This window comes from Temnothorax americanus, unplaced genomic scaffold (assembly GCF_048541705.1).
Source record: "Temnothorax americanus isolate GAGA-0224 unplaced genomic scaffold, ASM4854170v1 Scaffold51, whole genome shotgun sequence".
Classification (NCBI taxonomy): domain Eukaryota; kingdom Metazoa; phylum Arthropoda; class Insecta; order Hymenoptera; family Formicidae; genus Temnothorax; species Temnothorax americanus.
In genome coordinates this window covers 101,684-123,216 of record NW_027509668.1, presented here as the reverse complement: position 1 = coordinate 123,216, position 21,533 = coordinate 101,684, and the positions used below count along the sequence as shown (strand labels likewise).

Here is a 21,533-nt window from a genome sequence, read left to right as displayed (position 1 = left end):
GGCGACAATGCGACGTTGCGTCGACGCGTGTCGGATAGCTCGCATCGTTGTTGAATAATTAGTCGCCGGCATCGCGACATTATTTGCAAGCCTGAAGCTTGATCGGGGGACCAAGACACGTCCTTCTTTATCCTTAATCGCTCGTAATTCAACGCTGGTAGCTGGTACCCACGCCTCGTGTTTATCGAAGAATTGATTCTGAAGATGGACGAGGAGAAAAAGGCAAAGATTTGAAGGCCCCTTATGTATGAATTTCACTAATTAATTTCGTATTAATTAATCTTTGCTTATAATCATTATTGAGAAAAGATTGTAGGAGTTTTTCCGTGTTTCAGTAGACTAAAATCTCGCGAGAAGATTTCGCACCTGAAGAAACAGGCGTCATCCCGGTGAGTCTTCCCGGATATACAAAGAAATAAGATTTGGAGCAAACGCGCGTCACGAGCGGGTAAGCGTGATAATTAATAATGCAACGGGCGAGCTCGTTGTACGAAATAGTTGCGCGTTTATATACACGTGTGCGCATCCGAGGTAGCGGCAGCTCTAAAGGCAGACGGTTATCTCGGGAAAAGGCTGCTCGTGTCCACGTTGAAATATTTACTGCGCCATCTTCAAAAACTCGTGTCTCGAAATCTCACGTGGGAGCCACTACGCCGCAAGCTCGCTGTATACTTCTTACGCTTGCTTTGCGGGGAGGTGGGCGAACGAAAGGGTTGCGCGCGCCGCGTATTCTCGATTCGTATTCTCCGCGGAGGCAGGCCGCGAATAATGGACCTTTGCAGCGAGCGGCAAGCTTAAACTTTTACGGGGATGAAATCTTAAATATTTTTACTCGCACACCGGAGCGCGGCGTGCTCGGTGCGCTACTTCGTTCCGTTCAACGTCAATCAAATCCCCCGGCTACCGGCGGGCGGCAATGAATAATAAACGTGATACCGCGAGGTAGGCTTGCTAAAATCGATAAACCGATAGAGCGGATTCGGGATATATTCTCGATACGAGTCGATACAATCGCTCGCGATCGCGAGCTTGAAGCCTGATTCTGACCGCTTGATGTTTGTCATAAGATTTAATCAGCGTGATGACTAATTATTATTAAAATCACTCTCACGACGCAAAAATTGAAATGACGATTTAACTGTGACCGAAAATGATATCTACTAAAGAAAGGTTTCTGGTGATATTCGTAATTGTTTTATTAAGAGTCACGCGAGGATCGAGCCAATCGCAAATTCTCACGTGACTTTTCATAAAATTATGCAGATTTTCATGCTGAAACGAGAAAGGAGCAACGCGAAAGGCATATCATCGATAGCGCGGATTATTAATAATCCGCGAGGTAAACGTTTGCGTTATAAATATCTGATGGCGCTCGCTCTGGACTCCCTGTTGACTGTCCCAGTTGCTCGCTCGATCGTGACGACAAGATGAAAGACCGACGAACTATAGGAAGAAAGAGAGAGAGAAAGAGAGAGAGAGAGAGAGAGAGAGAGAGAGAGAGAGAGAGAGAAAGAGAGAGAGAGAGAGAGAGAGAGAGAGGAACGGCGAAAGAAATTCAATAGAAGAGGGGCCGCATGTTGGAATATAATTAGCATTAACAAAGCATCATCGACGGTAAATAATATCCCTATTAATTATATCCGGCCGCGCGCGAGCTCGCGTTGTTCGATATATTTCGCATATTTAATCGGCTGAAATTTGTTCGGTAATGCAGAATTATTCGATTGCGCGAAAGGCTCGATATTTTCGCACTCAAATAGTCGAAACGTGGCGGGCCGCGTGGCATGTGTACCGATATATCGGATGTTTCGTTTGTCTCGGAGCGCAAATTGTTTCTGCACATATTGATAAATAATAGAGATTTGGAAAAGGATATAATAAATGTAGATTATGCATTTAAAATGATTGGTTTAGTGTTTCAGTTCTCGATTTCTCGTTTCTCTTTAGTGAAATCTGAAAATCCGAAAGTTATACGAGAAAGATACGTTATTATTTGTCAGTTCTGAGCCCTGCGTCTTATCGGCAAAAAAAGAAAAAAAAATCTAATTGTGTCAAGCGGCGCCAAGAGAGGTTGCCAAGAAGAGCCACTCAAGAGAATCGGCTTTTAGTAATCGTTTTTATCGATCACGCTCGACCGCGACGAACGTGGAGACGTGAAGATCGTCTGACCGTCGAGTGTCCATTAATTTCGGTGGTTGTTCGCGCGTACCCCTATGGTTTCGGTGCAACATTTTTGCTCGCCGCTCGATGCGGCGCAGCGCCGATGCGTGGGTTAATTTCCTTTTTTCTTTGTCGTTTTTCGTTTCCGAACGAAAAGAGCGACCGCAAATAGCTCGCTATTTTATCAGCGGCGCTCGTGCGTCATAGAGAAAAAGGCGGCGGGAAAAGGGGGTTGAGATCGCGCGGTAGAGGGTGACGGCTGTAATTAATCGAATATCCATCACTCGCTCGACACTCGACCGGCTGTTTTGCCTTGGATATATGGGAATAATGAGAAATATGGCGAGCGCTCGAGCGCGTTTAACATTGCAGCGGACGAAAAGTGCTGCGCTCGCTATTAATCGCTCGTTGCCCGACGGCGAAATAAATCCCGCCAATGACGACGAGGGATTGCCCCGGCGTTTAATATGGCCACGGTGAAAGGAGGAAAGAACTATTCACCCGGTTGTGCTGTTTCTCGCGTTAGAGGATGATAATAATTTCGTCGAAAATACCGTTAACGTTCCGGATAATCGACCGCTACGATCTCGCGCAAATTTTAGTATAAACGGCGAACGTTAAATGTTACGTACGATAGCGGTTCCGAGATGCGGTTTTTTTCCCGTGCCATGCGATCAGAGCGTGGAAAGCAAAAAACAAAATGTGAAAATAGTTCGGACAACACGAAATAAACGTAAAAATTCGCTTAATGGGAAGTGTATTGATTCTCAATGCGAATAGGTTTCTCAAAATCTAAACTTTTTTCTATTATTTACTACATTACGATAAAAAATTTACATTATTATCTAATATTATATTATTGCACAGTTTCTTTCATTGTATTACCAATTTTTGCCTCTATAAACCTTCTAATTTTTATTGTTATTTAATTTTAGCGAGAAACTCCGCCGAGCCCCGACCGAGTTCGGTCGAACGAGACGAGCACGTTGTATTTCCGGCGGCCCCGATTCTCTGTGACCCAAAATCGACGGAAAATCGGCGGTGCCATCCGGAGGAGAGACAATAAGCCCCTGGAAACGGTGCAGCGCGATCGAGGATCCGCGAAATGCACGGCCGCGCTGAATTGAAAGCGCGCTGCCAAATGGGACGCAAATACAATGAGAGACAGGAACACGATGACTTGACCCGCGCCACAAACTCCGATAAAAGCCAATAATACCTGAGGCCGATAGCGTTCCTCGAGACGCTCGTGATGTCACCCTATCTCTCTCGTCCGTCTACCTCCCCGTTGCACGTGCATTCGACTTTACGAATGCACTCGTCGCGAAAAATGCAGAGACGACTGTGCTCAGTCAGGAAGAGAATACGAATAAGAAACGAATGCAGACAAGGAAGAGGATTTATAATCCTGAAATTCTCCGGAGTTCGCGTTTTGTGAACGATCAAAAAATAAAACTAAACAATTAGGTGTTTTTTTTTTTTTTTTTTTTTTTTTTTTTTTTTTTTTAATAAGAAATTCTAGCATTAATTTATTAAAAACAATTTTTCTGGAAATATTTTTTAGAGATATCTCTTTTTCGTAGAAAAATTGTATTCACCAATGTACAATCTCTCACTTTCGTTTACGTTTATGTTGGCTGATATTTCAAAACAAATGGTCCAGAGAGAGAGAGAGAGAAAAAGAGAGAGATCCTGATCATGTTTCTTTGTTTCAGTGCGCGCGAGGTAATGCCGATAAGAGATAGAGAGGCAGAAGGCAGAACGGTCTACATGGACAGACACACGAAAGTCGCTTGTATCTGTATGGTCGCAAAATTATGAAGCTGACGTTTATTGGCCAACTTGCAACTCTTCGCAAACAGAGTCTGAATTATTCGCCGGCTCTTCCAGAAACCTCGTAAGTTTATTTCAATTTGGCTCCGACCGCTTGCGCCTCCCCGCCCAACCCTCATCTCTCCACCGTCCGGTTTCATCTCGCCAGCCTCTTCCGCTTCCTCGCGTTTCTTGGCTCGGGAGCGCGGAAGATTTATAAAGCTGGCCAGGAATTCCCCGTTCCTCAGCCCGGAGGGAAAAAAGGATCGCGTCTAGCGAGCCTTAATCTTGAACACCTCCGGCGTCGCGACTGTTTCAATTTAAACGTTCTTACTTAACCTAGTGTTAGGATCTTTCTTCTCCGTCTCAATCTCTTTCTCTCTCATTCTTTTTTCCTCCCTTGGTCTCCTTAACAGAGGCGGCCGAGCGGAGAGAGGAGCATGTGAGTTAAAACAGTCGTGAAACAAAAGAAGCGAATTCGCTGGAATGAGCAAGGCAGAGCGGAGGAGGGTGAGAAAGCTCCTGAAAGAAATAGCAATGAGAAGATGTAGAGTGGAGTGCTCGGGGGTTGTTAACGAAATAGAAGCGCTGGACAGGTTATTACGAGGTCTACGAGATGTTTCAGAATCGCAGCTTGTCCTTTGTATAGATGTTATCACAGAATTGTTATTATTTCCGTTTACAAAGTTTTAGTTTAATTGAGGAGTTCTTGACACAAAAATAGCCAAGTTTACTTAGATCCCAAGTTACTCGTCTAATAAAAGTACAACGTGAATAGTTCTTGAATAACAAGCTATTGCGAAGCTAGGAATACTGTGTCAGAAATTAAGTTCTGGAGAGATGCAGATAAATAATATCTTCTATAAAAGAGAGAATCTACAGAAAAACACACACACACACACACACACACACACACACACACACACACACACACACACACACACACACACACACACACACACACACGCGCGCGCGCGCGCACACACACACACACACACACACACACACACACACACACACACCGAGAGTTGTGAATGGAAAACGTTTCTTATTCTCGAATAAAAATATAATCTCTTTTGTAACACGTATCCTTTTATTCAATTCTAGAAGCATAAGCCGTACGTGCTGCGCGCTTTAAGCTTAATACGATGCTTCCAGCTTTTTTCGAGCTTCTCGCGAACGATCGCTACGTCGGACTTCGCATCGCGTGCGATTTCTTCGGCACTTTCGACGGCGCTATATTTCGTCGACGAAGTTTTGAGAAAGAACTACGACGAAGAACTTGGCTCCAAGTTAGTTTCTCGCGTGGCAAAGCCGCGACAGTGTGACGATTATACGGCTTCTTTTCCTTATAAAATTTGCCCTGGACAAAGATCGTTTGTGCGCTATTCGAACGTAAACAGCCCCGTAAACAAATCCTTCTTCTCGGGAAACATTGGTTTTGGCAGGCCAATTGATAATAATTAAATAGATATCAACATTTTGTGCTTGTTTGGCGATAGTATTAATGTTATTTTGGAAACAGTCGAGTGTATTTTGAAAAGTTGCTAGCAAATCTTTTTTTTTCTTTGTTGACGGGGGAGAAATCGCTGAATACCTCCTCCTCCGGGGCGAGGAGAGCGGTTATGCGGGAGTTGCACCCGCTAAAACTCCCCCGGGGGTCTCTACTGACGCTATATTGAGAAGGTTCCGGGTCAAACAAGATCTCAACCTTGGACCTCCTCGCGTCCTGCCCTTTCGGCAAACCCTGAGCCAAAGCTAATTTGTGACGAATGGACGACCCCGTGTCCATTCGCCACCCCCCTCCCAGGGTGTCACCGTAGTGACTGTGGGCGAGTGATGAGTCCCCGACCACCCGCCCAATGCTGGCGAATCTTGGTCAATATATTTATTGCGAATACCATTACATTTAGCATCTGTTATTTGTTATTTTTTACAGATCGACTTATCTTGAATTAATACTGCAAAGAGAAAATTGTCAGCTCAACCGTGTTTATTATTCTCACAATAATTACACAAAAACGTCTTGTCTCTTTAAATATATCTTTCTAGGACAAACCCCGCTGCTTCATCGTTTTAATTCGCGCAAAGCAAACGTCAGAATTAGCAAATTAAATTTCCGAGTACAGTGAAACGAGCGCCGATTTATTTTTGAAGTTCTGGATGAGGGGACGGTGGTGCGCAGAGAAGGGGGCAGGATGCATCGTGTCCCAGGATGCACTTCCTGCAGTGCAAATTCACTTCCGTCCTATCTCGCCGGTGCAGTCGTAAAGCGAATTTATCGTTCGTTATTAGCAAATGTAGCGCGCAAAAGGGTTTGCCCGGGAGAACTGATAAAAAAAATAATGTGACGAGAAAGAAAGAGGGGGAGGGGGACGGGATAGAATCGGTCGCAAGAACGACGGGGAGCAGAGGGGCAAAGTATGGACGAAACTGATATCGCGTCCGTCGATTTCTCGTCGCTTCTGCCCCGTTGCACCTTGAAAAACCCGTCGCAGAAGCGGCATGCCGAGCTTGGGAATCAATTATGAACAGGACGAAGACGAAAAAAAAAGAGATTGAGAGCAGGAGGAGGCTGAAGGACGACGACGTTGAGAGAGGGCGACTGTCGAGAGTAGACTCCGCGGAAAAATCGCTCGAGGAATTCGGAAGCGCTGATGCATATAATCGACCGTCCCTGTCGTCTAATAAGACGCACACTTCAATTTCACTATCGAAGAAATATCGCTTCCGCGTGATGCGAGACGTTTATTTTGGAGGTAACGCGAGCGCGATATCGAAAATTCTGCCAAAAACGCGCTCAGCGTGTTATTTTAATTATTCCTAATATTTCAAGATTAGATTTGTGATATTTTTTTGAAATAGACATCATGTCGATTAATAATTCTAATCATTAATTCAACATGTAAACATACTGGCATCATGTGCAATCTTAAAGAATTCTTATGTCAAAAACTACGAATGTACAGTGTCTTGTAAAAAATTTCAAATGATAAATGAATCAAATAGATTCATGAATTAAATGATAACAAAAATTCGAATATTTTCCCCAACCCCTCCGTATGCTATTCAATTTTGGCTCGAGTGGTAAAACTCGTCGTGGCGATAAAACGACGTGTCGACGTCGCGACGCGCCGCTGGACGCCAAATCAAGCCGCGCCTCGCTGTCGCATACGTCACGTCGTGAAATAACCCGACGGTCAGAAGATTGGCTTGCTCCCTCCCGGGGAGAAAAAAAATAGGGGTACCTCAGCGGGAAAGGTACCCCGCTTCCCCGCTTGCCGTTCGCGTTCGGCATTTTATCACAGCGACGGGACGCCGTGCGACATTGAGTCCTCGAGGGAGCGTTCCGAGGGTTCGGCGAAGGGGGAATCAGTCGGGCAAGAAATTAAATATTACCTCGGAGGAGAGTGAGAGGCTGTGCGCAAAGCCCGGGATCTCGCTACGTTGATCGCAAAATTTTGGTCCTTTTGGTCCTAACAGTGCCTTCTTCGATTCAGCTATCATCTCTTCCCCTTGAAATCCCTCTCAAGAAGAAAAAGACTACGTCGCGAAGTGGACGTTTAAAAATTGAGATCATATATATATATAATAATGTCCATACTGCACTAACGATGAATTATTGAAGTATTACAAGTATCTTCTCTTCCTCAAATATAATAAATTATAACAAAATATCGGTATCCATTACAATAGATATCATCAAGCTCGAAAGGATTAACAGGCAATCCATTGAAGAAGTTGAAGTGGAACGAGACTTTATATATATATATATATATATATATATATATATATATATATATATATATATATATATATATAAAGTCTCGTTCCACTTCAACTTCTTCAATGGATTGCCTGTTAATCCTTTCGAGCTTGATGATATCTATTGTAATGGATACCGATATTTTGTTATAATTTATTATATTTGAGGAAGAGAAGATACTTGTAATACTTCAATAATTCATCGTTAGTGCAGTATGGACATTATTCTTATAATACCGTTATAAAAATTATATATTAAATTACATATGCATATATGAAATATGTAATATCTTTTCTGGTCTAAGTGCGGAAGAAGTGCATAATTAATTAAATTACATTCCAAAAATCAACCTGAGATTATTAATTTACCTTAATTACTATAATTAATTAATTTAATGTAATTAAATTATTTTTTAATTATTAATTTTTGATAAATTAATAATTTTAAATTAATTGTTGGGAATTGATTAAATTAATTATACATTTATATTTGCGCTTATATCTTTATGAATTCGTTTCTATTATTCTAAAGGCTTTTATCATTTTTCAATGTTGTTTCTGTTTATGTGGTAAAAATTGAACGAATATAAATTTAATGTTATTATTTCTCTCTCTCTCTCTCTCTCTCTCTCATTGATATAAAATCTTTAATATTTATTTATTAATCACATATTACTACTCAATTTCAGCATTTTAAAAATATTAAAAAGAAATGACATTAAGAACGCAAATAACAGAAAGAAAGCGCAATATAAAAATGTGACGCTACGAAATTTAGCAATAATTTTATAAAATATACATATTTAGACGTCAAAGTATTTATCAAGTACGTCAATTTTTTTGCAGAACGCAAGAAATTGGAACATCCGAGAGTACGCATCGCGCGCAGAGACATCCCTGCACGCACGACCCGGTTTCATCGTAGACGTAGAGATCGAGTGTCACCCTACGGTGTGTCAAGCGGATTCGACGTGCACGTCGAAGGATGTTTCTTACGAGCCACGTCAAAGTGCTGAACTCATCGTGTAACTTCGGCAAAGGAAAAGGAGGTCGGCTATCCGCGCACAAAGCGCACATGCGGTCGCCTTTCGTGGAACAAAGAGACCGCTTGACAAACTCGTCAACTCGATTTGCTCGGAGTCATGACGCGATCACGTTAGACACGCCACGTACATAAATTCGACATAGGCAACTTGCTCCAGACCGCGACTTTGCCTTTTTATTTTGAGTTTCCCCAGGTTCACGATACTGTAGGCTGTGATATCAATTTAAGATTTAAGCTAAAGGACTGCTCGCAAAATACGGTACGTGTACATATATTATCTGTCTCTTCTCCTGGTAAAATCAAGCGAAAGTAAAGTAATATTCAACATTAATCATCTTGGTAATTAAAATAAGTTAAAATAATTGAAATTTTCTGGATAATGAATTGTTACAATTGCACACAAAATTAATGGCATAATCCAATCTGGTTGCAGCGGATCAGAAGCCTCAGGCGAGAGGGCTAAAGCGTTAAGAATCGTATCTAAAAGCCGTGAGCGAACAAGGAAACTGCCGTCGTCCCGTGCTGGAACAGAGGGTGGTGTTAGAACCTCCCTCCTTGAGCGAGCGCAGCAAGCAGCAAACCCAGTTAACGAAACACGTAGCATCCGCGCAAAGTTGCGAGTGCAGCCGAAACTCACGGCAGACGCGGCGAACGCATCAGAGGGATGAATGCGGGCTACGGAGTTGTGCAGAAGAGAGATGGAAGGGAGAAGGAGAAAGAGGCTGGGAGGTAGACCAGGACCGCTGCCGCCGGTGGGCGGCTGGGAAGTTTCGGGACAAACAATAACTACAACAACAGCGGCAACGGCGGCGGCGACGAAGGCAAGTACGTCGTGCACGCGTCGACGATAATTACAACAATAACCGTAACGACGTGAGTGGCGGGTAGGGGCGGGAGAGGCAGCGCAGCGGTTTAATTAGAATCGTGTCTGTCGTCGACTTTAAGCTCCCTTGTCGGCTCGCTTTGAACGGCGCCGGGCCGCTCGCGGGATTTCGCCGCCCCCGTGACACGTAAGTGAAAAATCCGCTTAACCCTCTCGCGCCTAATGGCTTGTACGTGTCGCACGAAAGAGATAAACCGATAAACCTTTCGCCGAAACCGTGCACGAGCGTATTTATGAGAGATATATTATATATAATGCCTAAAACCGAATGATCGTAAGTGAAACGTCTACCGAGGAATAATGAAGGTGGTAACAGAAAAAAAGATACTTAAAAACCTATCCTGTTTCGTATTTGATTTGAAGATGTGATGAAGATAAATTTTTGGTGTGAAAATTAGATGACTGAAGAAGTTATCGATTCGATCACAATCCTCCTCGCGATTTTTCAAACTATGAATAATCTACTACCAGAAGATAGTAACTGATTTAAAATATACAAACGGATATGCATATTTCAATCAACTTCATCTTCGCGGAACGAGAATTCCTAGCTTCTCGAATCAATATCCATTCTAACCGCGAGCGAAGGCGAAGGGTCGGTTTAAAGGGAAGGTGAAAAGGGAGGGACGTGCACACACACAGCGTGAGCGGGGACGAGAGACGTACTTCCTTGTTTGCCCACGTCCATATCAGGATGTTATTTGTCCTGGATATCCCGTGGGACCCGGTGTGTCGGAAGTCGCGTACCTTCGCCAAACCGTATATGTACCAAGAATCGAGCAAAGCTCAGGTGCAGTTGTATCGATAATATCTCACTTGTAAGTTGAACCATGTATTTCATAAATGACTCAAATATAAATTTAAGAATTTTGTTCCTTTAGAATTTTTCCACAAACTTGCAAATTACATGTAAAATAAATTTCACGTTTTGTTTGAAAACGCTGTATTTCTATATTTCCACTCATTTTAGAACTGCTAATTAACTAAAATTGTAATTACTTAGAAATAATTAACTTGCTTATTTTTCGCGATGAAAAAACTTTCCCAGCCAATAAACCACTTCTATTTTCGCCGAGAAATTCTTTCGAGATCAGGAGTGCGTGAAACGGTTTTTATCGTACATGATCAAAAACGGTGAAAAAAGAAAATAAACCAAGAAAAAAAAAGTAACCGTACTAAAGTCTATTTGGGCCGAAGGGCACGCGCTTCTAATTGTCTGAGCCCTTCGGCTCTTTCTCCTAGAAGTGCACCCTCCCCCAATTAACCAGATCTACTTCGATCGGGGCTGAAACCTTCGTATGGGATAGTAGCCCGGTTACCAAGAAAAACAAACCTAATGTTATTTTTCCCTCGCGAGCCAGTCCTCGATGCTTTGTCCGCCGTTCATCTCTGTTTCACTCTCGTCCTCGTCAATCCTGCTTTCCTCCGCTTCTTGCGGAGGGATCATTCAATCGAATTAAATCCTTTGAACTTTATTGGCCATGGCGGAATGACATCCCGTTAATTACATGTCGAATTCGACCCCGCTTCAGCTGCCGCCCCCGCTGCCGCGCCATCCATCCGCGATTCGATAACTTTCGCCGAGAGTCGTTTGTCTCTCACGTCCCTCGTTTCCAACTTTGCAATCCCCCTTCCAATCCGGGAAACATTCTTAATCGCGTTTAAGTGTTTGCGCGTTTATTTATACGAGATATCCCGGGGACATCACTTTTATCTTTCCTAATCAACTTGAAGTCGATCTTTTCTCGAGTGGAAATGACTCACCATAAAAATTGCGGGGTTCCCGATTGCGCAAATAAAATCTGCGAAACAGTTGGAGATCTGTCCCCTCGGAAATGACTTTGTTAGCATTGTCTGAGCACTGAATTAATTATTATAATCACAGGAAGAGAGATTATTTGTTATACATTATATTAACTCTATCGTATTTATTTGAATACTGTCGATTATCGATATTAATTATCCAGTCGATTATTAATATATTAATTATCTAGCTATCGATTATTAATATATTAATTATCCAGCTTTATTTAAACAGCAGATTATTTGCTATATTCGAACGAATGGAGATTTATTATTCATTACGAGCAACACTCTCGTGATTATTGCGATATCCGCGCGCAGCTCGAAACGCAGATATCATAACAATCAGTTCGCATACTCTTATGTCGGAGCGTAGCTGCGAATCTCCAACGTGTGTCTGAGAACAATTTCGCAAATGGCCTGAATTCGCGAGTAGGATGCATTTTATGCTACCATCATTGTTTCCTCGCTGACTGGATGGCTCGACGGTGAAACGAACGTCGTTTCACTTCGTAAAAGTCGAAGATAGCGCCTGTCGAGGAAAACCACGCGAGACTACGCCGTATATACCGAGCAACCAAGATATCGTTTAGTTTGACGCACCCGTATACCCAAAGGGCTTATCATGTGTATAATTATCAAAATGTACTTGAAATTTTCGATGAAATATGAAAGATTTTTTTGGATAAAATATTTCAGCATCTATGTAGATTTCATTTCAGCCAATTTTAATACAATATTAAATCCTGTTCGAGTTTCAAAAACTCTACTCACGGCTGAGAAGAGTCACCCTGTATGCAGACGCGCGCGCCCTTCGAGATTCCGAATGCAAGTGCGGCCGCATTCGCGCGTACTTTATTTCGGTCACGTAGCGATACAATCAAACGTTAGGGGGATGCGTGGAGAGGGTGTCGATACAAAAACATCGGGTCCCACTCATTCCTATCCTCACCCATCCCCTGCCTCACGAATAAGAGAAACCATCGTAGCCGCTGGAAACTTTTTAGTTGGAGAATCGAGGGATAGATTCCGAGGGAGCGGGGAAACTGAAACAGGAAAGAGAAAGCGGCAGAGAAGCGGCCTTTAGAGAGGCGCGAAAAATTTCAAAGCACGATAGCGTTTCCCACTCTCTCTTTACCTCCTTGATCTGAGAAAGGGGGTAGACGCGATGGAGGGTGGAGTGAGGCTCCGACTCTACACGCGAGAAAAACTTTCGTAATATTCCACCGCGTTTCCCCGTTCGACTAACGGCTGCGAAGGCGGCTCGTACGCGCCGTTTGCGATCGAAATTTTCATTTGCCGCCCCTTTCCGACTCTTAATTTTCTTTTGCAGCGAACAGAGGCGATCGAGAGGTCCGAAACTTCCAAAATCGAGAAAAAGGAACGCCTCATTCGCGTCGAATTCCACGGTGTTTTCCACGGTGTTTACCGCGTTCACTTTCCGCTCAATTTTATCAAGACAATTTTATCGCGAAAGCCAGAAAAATATTATATAAGCGAACAAATCCTACCTTTTTCCTAAAGATATAAACTGGGGGGAACAAAAACTAAAAATCTAGTTTGCTGTTATCAAGAATATTTGCATATCGTTGGAATTAATCGCAAAACGAACAGTTATTCACGATTGTCGCGTTGATTTTCCCTTCCTCTTTATCTTCAACTTTATAACACCAATTTGCACAGTCCCCACTTCGTAATGGAGAACGACAATGTTCTTGCAATTTTACGCCGGTGCGAGCTTCTCGCGGCGCTTGCACATTTTCGGAGAGACGAGAGCTTCTTTTTCTCCTCTCCCACGTCGCCTTTCTTATTTCACGCGCGACGGCGTCCCGTCGTCGAAACCCAGATTAAATTAAGCACAGGTGTTAAGAAGAGGGAGAGGAGGGAAAACGTATTCTCGGCGTTTTCCAATGCTTTAATCGTCGTGGCGTGCGACGACGAGTTATTACGCACTCGAGTGGCGCCAAGCCGGTTCTCTTCGCCAATTCGAAAGGACGTGTCTAATGTTAAGCCTCTTACACAGAATAATTAAACGAGGATCGCCGGAGGATGCGATGGTACCGGAAAATAGGGAACACGCCTCGTCCCTCGTCCGATAAAACAACCATCGTGCTCGATGTCGTTCCATCTAAGAGGATTTCGCCATGATTATTGAATGAACGACCGCTAATGCGTGCATGAATAATTTATCGAGAATGTAAAAACATAATAATACAATTAATTTCGTGCCCGTTCCACATGCGCTGTACATGGTATTATATAATTAAAAACAAATCTCTAAAATTTTGTATGGATGATTTACAGGATGATCAATCGTTAAAACAACCTATTAATTTAACTTTGCAGGAATGTAGTACTGCAAGTTTTCAATATATTATTAATATTAATCAATTATAACCTATTTGAACATAATCACACACATAAATGTGTCAATTATATATTGACCATCAGGAATTAACTGTGTATATTCACATTAACACGTTTTTTCTCCATTATCCCGATGGAGCTTCGAAAAAATGAAAGATTCGACAGCAAAGAGACTCCGGAGTCACGTCGGAGTCAACATAAATTTGCAATTCGCACGCATAAATCTCTTGAGACGCGCACTTATGAGCTTCACGCCTAAGAAACGAGAAGAAGGAGATGAAAGAGGAAAAGGATGAAATCAGTTGGAAGATCCAGAAAGAGATATTAAAAAACATCGTCGTGTTTACCTCATCAAATTCTCATCTACTGAGAGTAAAGAAAGTGAGAGAAAGCGACGGTACAAAGAAAAATTAAGATAGAAAAAGAAGCGTCGAGTTTGTCATAAGAAAAATCTCTAAAGATTTGCAAAAAGTAATAATTATATAAAGATAAACGTGCATAAATATAAATGAGAAGAATAATGGAGTCGATTCAGTGTTAAAAAGATTACAATAAAAAATTATTAGAATTGTTACTAGACGGCTCCAAATTACCGTGAAATGAAAATTACAAAAAGACGAAGAAAAGAACGAATGGTCGAAAGACGAGTTCACGCGAATCGCGGTTCGACGGTTATAAATTATGAAATTCATCCCTCGGTCGAGTTGCGTCCTATAATAGCGGCTGAATTCGAAAACTTTTTTCCACAACCGTCGATCTACGGGATTTCACAAGCGAGACATTCTCCAGAAGGTAGGAAGACAGCCGTAAAATTTTATGATCGAATCGAAGGTAGAGGAAATGGCGAATGTGTGAGAATCATCTCGTTTTCTCGATCGCAATAACAGGCCGAGTGTCGAAGAAATGGGATCATTTCCAGAAATTTGGCATATCTCGATGTCGATGAGAGAATTAGATGAGACTGATGATAAGTATTGAAATAAATTTGTTTTTAATTAAAATCAAATTATAAAAAAATAAAAAAAAATATTAATTAATTAATTATCTCTCTTTTGTCATCGTCAAGTGATTATTAAACGGTTCGTGTTTAATAGCGTTTCATATTTTATAGACAAATTTTAATTTGATGAAAAGAGGCGTTGTACCAGTTTAATCTATATTGATTACGAGATACTCGATTGAACCCGTCGAGTAGACAAGGTATTACCTCGATAAAAGGATGCATGTCGCGCTGCAAGCGACGAGTAAAAGGAACAAACGCCGTGGGACATCGTGACGAGAGTAGACGAAAAAAAAAAAGCGAAGAGCAGGACGAAGAGAAGCTCTTGCAAGATAAATGAACCAGCTGGCATCCCGAGCGCGTCACGGATGAAGGTTACGCGACCTCTGAATACATTTCCTGCGCGCTCCGTATGCATGAATCGATATACTCGGCGACTCGATCCTGCGAGCCGCTCCTGAATCGCACGGCGTTTAGCTTCCGTTCGCCTTTCATGGGACGGAACTTCTACGATCTCTCAAACGTCGACGCGCGGCACGACTCGCGCCGATTTGTACACCGCGCCGCGCGTCTCTCTTCCACGGTCTTTCCCTTTCTCTCTCACCCGGTATCGCGTTACGCGTTTAGATTTATGGGAATACTTCGGAGTGAGAATATACAACCAATGTCATTTCGTGACGTAGAGATAAAAGACTGTCTCGCATCTGTGTATTTGTATATACAGACCGTCATGCTTTCCTCCGTCGCCGTCGTGAGCTTCAATAATCGGCACGTTCTGTATGACCTGTCTGATATTTTTAAATAAAGATATATATTTTTTTGGAGAGAGGAATTTCTGTAGAGTATTTCAGCGCGCAAGAAAAAGATTTACTTTACTAGTGAGAATAAAGTATTCCGATAAAATCATTGGTAGCGTGTAATACACTGCAGCCACTCGGGAGGTATTAGAATCACGATAGTAGTCGATTTGCCATGGTTCGTGAAAAGTTGAATTTACTTTAGCCGGTCAATCGACATTTGATATAACGCGCAATACATATTTAGCGTGCTTCAATGCACTTCTCTCTTGAAATAGCGATATTTATCAAAATCTGGATTTTTTCAGATTGAAATCAGATTTCTTTAGTTACGACAAAAAAAGATATACAATATTTTCTAATGTTTATTTTAGAACATAAAAAGAACTTCCAATATTAATAGCCTTCCATCGTTCGTTTAGTACGCATATAGTGAATACCGTTATGAAACACTACATTTTCTTATTCATACAAAACTCGTCTCTGGCAACATTTAGTACTAAGTGATCCATGTTTTCACGACACATTTAGTATTAAACATGATTCTCCGAGGCTCTCGTCTCGTGCTCATATTAGATGAATAAAGCTCAGGATCAAATGGCTCATTTAGCTTCAAATGTGATTCTCCGATTCTCATCTTTCGTAGACGTGGAGCGCACGCGATTATTCTCATGATAGAGAAATAAAATTCAGAATTGGATAACCGACCGACGCGTGTATCCCTTTAATTTCTACATCACGTTTATGCCGCAAACATTATTCTGTATTATACGAAACTGTGGGTTACCGTCGAAAATTCGCGAGCCTCGCGGCCACGCCGCGTTATCCGAGCAACCGCATCGAAACAGTTAGATCGAAAACTCGAACCGTACCGTCCGCCGTTCGTCACAATGCTGGACGAGCAGACAGCGGTGATTCTGTTTTTGCGTTTTCGACTATGTAACAACAACGAGAGGCTGCATTCGTCGATGGAGAACGTCAATAGCACACACCGGCAATCTTTCGCGGCCGATTCGCTCTTACTGTCGATCCAGCTAGCCAGCCAGCCAGTCAGCTAGCCCTTTTAGCTGGACCGGCACTTTTTGCACAGCTCCACGATGACAGGACGTTTAACGTACGAGCACAAACGATCAGCGGCCGTGCGCGCACGAGAGCAATGCGCCAGGACCTCCTTTGTCGGGGCTCCTTTTATTTTCTCGACGATGGGCACCGGTGCGATTCACCGTCGTGATCGAATTAGAACTTCTGTTAACCCACCGTTCCGCCATCTCTTTTTCATGTCTATACATATAAAGCATAGTTTTTTTGCTTTGTTATAGCCATATGAAAATCTGATAAAAAATATAAAGAGAATAATGATGCGTATGTGTGTGTGGTTATACCCTTATTAAACTTATAATGAATTTCCGTTCGCAAAAATTCTACTGTTGTCTTTGAATTATTGCTTTCAATGTTTTCGTGTGAAAATGGTTGCTAAAGTAAAATCAAGATGTAACGATAATTAGACTATTTTATCTATGCATTATTGAAACTTAATTCAACAAAATTTTATATAGCAGCTTATTTATAAACTATTGTTTTATTTTTCAAAGAGAAACTAATATCCTAAAGTGACGAAAATAGCATAGATTGCATGATCGCACTAATCAGTCGTTTAGCAAGCGCGATTATTATTTAATGCGATGCATACGATTACAGTAAGCAGTATCAGAATTTGTTTTCCTCAAAGATATTTTCTGATTTTCCATTTTTCATGTCAAATATACAAATTCGAAAATAATGAAAAACGCCGAACAAATATAAAATAAAAAATCTTGGCCGCAGGACGCGGAATGAGTCCCAGTCATGCTGTTTCCGGCGAATGTCTGCATCCGGTTGGGACAGAAGCGGTACCGTCCCTGCGTCGCTGTTACTCGAGCAACAGGGAGCGATCGGACTGTCCTTAATAGTAGCGCCGTAGGTTGACACGTCGAGTTTTGACAGACAGCTCCTGTCGGCACAATGACGACTGGGGCCCCATTGTCCGCACGAAATTATACATGCGCGTGAGCTACGCCACACACCCGGTAGAAAACACGCGGTATAGAACGCACAATACGCGCGATTTAACCTGCCGGCCCTCTTACCTGTCCCTCGAACGAAGGGCCTAATGAAGACAGACGGGTCGCCCTCGAGGCGATCTCACCCCATCTTTTCTGATCTTCCCATCCACCCTTGAACCCTATTCCTTCCTTCGGACACTCCTAGTGACACTCCATTCGTGAAGGATCTTCGACTCTATCGGTCGCATTTAGCTTCGTTTCGTGAGACACGTGAGAAGAAAAGGTTAAAAAGGAGAGAGATGGAAAGTGTGAAGAATGATATAGGTGCAGCGATCATAGTTGATACCTTTGGAGTACTCGTAGTGCCTGCAGGGTGTGTTGCGGACGGTCATTGACGGAAAGGAAAAGAGTTGACAGTAGTAATATGAGACCGGGTAACTAATTTCTCTTTCATTCAAAGTGTGACAATCTCGGATCGGGGAAAGAAAAATTTCCACATTTTCTCACCTCCTCTAGCGTACAATACCGACTTTTTCTCCCTCATTAGCAATTAATTGTATACATTAGAGAAACTCGCCTTCCCTCGGTTAATTTCAAGACGAATTCGTTTTTTTATCTGCGACCCGATCGGCAAATTGCTTTATATTGAAAATAACAATAGTCGTTCATTAAATTCTCGCTAAGAAGATATTGTCCACAAGCTACTCCAAGAATTTATTACTACGGCATTTTCCGATAACAGCGATGTAAAAAAAATCGTGGAATATCGTTATAATTCCTATTAAAAAATTGTTCTTTATTGGTCGTATTCGGACGTTTCCTCTCCGGCGCGCGTATCATGTTAAGTGGCAACGGTATTCAGAAACGACAGAGGGAAGAAACGAAAGGGGTAACGAACGCGAGAGTGTCCTCCGCGAGGATTCCCTCCCTCGGAAGGTGTCGCTGTTATTGTCACCGTTATTATTGTTACTCGCTGCGCTTTTGTCGCGCGTCGACCTCGTCGATACGGCGCGGCGCGGCGGGAGCGAAAGACGAGACCGAGTCGAAGGGATGTTTAACGAGTGCGGCCACGTTGTAACTCGAGACTCGAGAGCGACGAGGGTTGTTCCGACGTTTTCTCTCTTTTTTTCCCCTCGGCGTTCTTTTTTAAAGGCTCGGCGTGAAAGGGAAGAAGAGCGACGTGATCACGACGTGACTTTTGTTACTAGCGTCACAAAGGGTGAGCGCGCGCGACTTTATAGCGCGATCAAACCGCTTCGCGACGGCAAAAATCACCGTTGTGTACGCCTCCGGGTGGCATATTTTCGCTTTCCATTAATGCCATATTTAACACAAGCGACATTTTTTTTATTAGTTTCCATTGAGCTGTACCCTCGACTGCTTTGGCTCGAATATTTCGCAGAATAATATTTTACAAAAACTATAATTGGAGAGGGAAGGGATTTTAAGAAACATAATTCTATGTAGTAAAATTTCACTTCTTATCTCCCAATATTACTTTTTAACGCATATACTAAAAAATTTTCTATGCGATATTTAAATTGCTCTTATCACATTTTCATAATTAAATCCTCAGAATTTCGCGAGTGCCAACGGCAGCCGCAGTCCAAACGAGGTTAATTAGGATATCGCGTACTATAAATTGTGCGGAGAAAAAAAAGGAGGAGGAGAATCCGACATTATCGGGTGAAACGCGTGTTTGCGTGCAATGCAGCGCGAGTGCATTCAAGCTATTGCATTGTGGCGGTGGATCGCTTCGCAGCTTCCGTTAACGATCGGGCTCGCCCCGGTATTTTATTATTCGCGAAATATTCTGCACCGGAGCCGGGTTCATCGACGCCTCTGTTAATTAATTTTTATCGGTCGCTAACGTACATATATATCGCGCGACGCCGCGATCGGAATTTCGCATTATATTCCCGCCGCTGAGAGAAAGGGGTAAAGGGGCCGCATGTGTGGATGCGCATAATAATAAAATCGCGCGAGGTTGCGTGCCCCATCGATTGGCAAAACGAGAGTAATCGCGAGTAATTGCGAAAGAGCGAGAGACTTTTTGTTACCATTGCGGATGAACGGGCCGTTTAGAGCGCACGGATTAATTAATACGGCGCAATCATCAGTTTGGGCAATCGCGATGTTAAAGGATTTTGGACGCGCTTTAATCCCCGAAAAAGAAACCAAATCAAATTTAATTCCAACAGCGTCGCTGTTGCTCATTACAAGTGCGCGTTGTTATATAATTTATGCATTTTTTTGCCGTTGGGCGGGAGTATATAGTGGCGAGAGAGAATGGCGAATGAGGCGATAAAGGAGTATTAACGTATGACACAAAAGTAATGCTGAAAAATTATATAGAGAGATTCATACATGCTTTTACATTCATATAAATATATTGATATAAAAATTTTATATCCTTATATAAGTGATCATAAAATCTCTCCTCTATGTATCCCTTGAAGAAAATGCCACTATAGTGAATTCTAAATTTTTCTAAAACTATACACATATATTTTCTTAACCGTATACACAAAATTATTTGACAAGGAAGGAAGGAAATCGTAGAAGGGTAAGACAAATTTTAGAGAACTTTATCGAGGCACCAGAAAATTAAGAGTCCCTATGTTAACAAGCGTGAAAACCTATTTGGAATAGTGGTAAAGGAGCATCGCGCGAGATAGACCCGCCTCTTAAAATTTTCCCAAAACATGAATTTGTATCCGCCTCTCTCTATCTCGAGTTACGTACGCCTAGGCACCCGTGTAATTAGCATTGTAAGAAGAAAAAAAAAGAAAAACGAGAAACAGGTGCGGTTAACGTCAGCTCGGCGGAGCATTATGCAGAAGAGACTGCCGCGCTGCAGGGCGAACAGGGAGAGAAGACGCGAAGGGCGCACCGCGGCACCCTTTGTTCGACGCGTGTTCGAGGATCAGCAAGAAAACGTTCAACTTTTTCGTCCCGCCCTCGCCGCTCGACCGACGGATATATCGCGGCGCTCGTTTTTTTATTAGCCCCGTTGTAAAATAAATTAGGGGTGAAATTATAAAGGCGCCCCGCCGTTCCCCCACTCTCCGTATGTCCCCCCTCCTCCGTATCTTCGGAGAACCTTCACCGACGCGATCGTAGGAAGTCGTAGAATGTAAGAACGGGGTCGTTTTCGAGGCGAGAGAAAGAAGCACGAAGGAACGGAAGATTGTTGTTCTTCCTTGATCGTGGGATCCTTGCGGCGAAGGCGGGCTCCCTTAATTATTACATCTGAGAAATCCAAGATTCCATATGAAAAAGGGTTACGAGTTCTTTTTTTTAGCCGTGCTTCTTACATTCGAGAAACAAGCATGTTCAAACTTTGCAGACAGAATAAAGAAAGAAGAAAATGTAGAAAACTAAAAACTAGTATCTAGCGTACACTTTTGGTTTCGATATATTTAAATCATTTTAAATTGAAGAATTCATTCTTACAGTAAATACATCTACTTTATAAATTAATTAATAAGTGACTAATAAATTACAGAAATATATTTTTAAATAAATTCGTGGACGTATAGTTTCGTATTATTATTCAATATAATAAAAATAATCGAAATGCACGCGTCAAAATCTCCAGACCAACAAGATGCAATATCGGCATTTTTACTCTCTTGCCTACTGGAAGGACATAGCGAGGAATCTTATATCATTCACGGAGACAAGTTCGACACGGCGCGGCGCTGTAAAAAATCGTCCTGCCACCACGAAGAAGGAAGGATGGGAACCATTCCGAGTCTGACGAGTCTCGATAGGATGCGGTACGTCACCGTGCGAGTTCTTTCATTCTACCGCGAGACACCCGTTATACGTCAATGCAGGAGCAAGGAGTGGGTGG

The 21,533-nt window shown here is 42.5% G+C and overlaps 1 protein-coding gene and 1 long non-coding RNA gene across 2 annotated transcripts in view; one reads left to right on the top strand and one right to left on the bottom strand.

The window, feature by feature from the left end:
• The window catches only part of Pxb (putative Hedgehog signaling attenuator pxb), a 442,218-nt gene that overhangs the window by 336,393 nt on the left and 84,292 nt on the right, over window positions 1-21,533 (bottom strand). The gene's annotated exons all lie outside the window — the stretch shown is intronic.
• On the top strand, window positions 2,778-10,129 carry LOC143904386 (uncharacterized). Its single transcript, XR_013258900.1, has 3 exons — window positions 2,778-4,057; window positions 8,584-9,041; window positions 9,216-10,129. It is a non-coding gene; the product is annotated as an uncharacterized LOC143904386 (long non-coding RNA).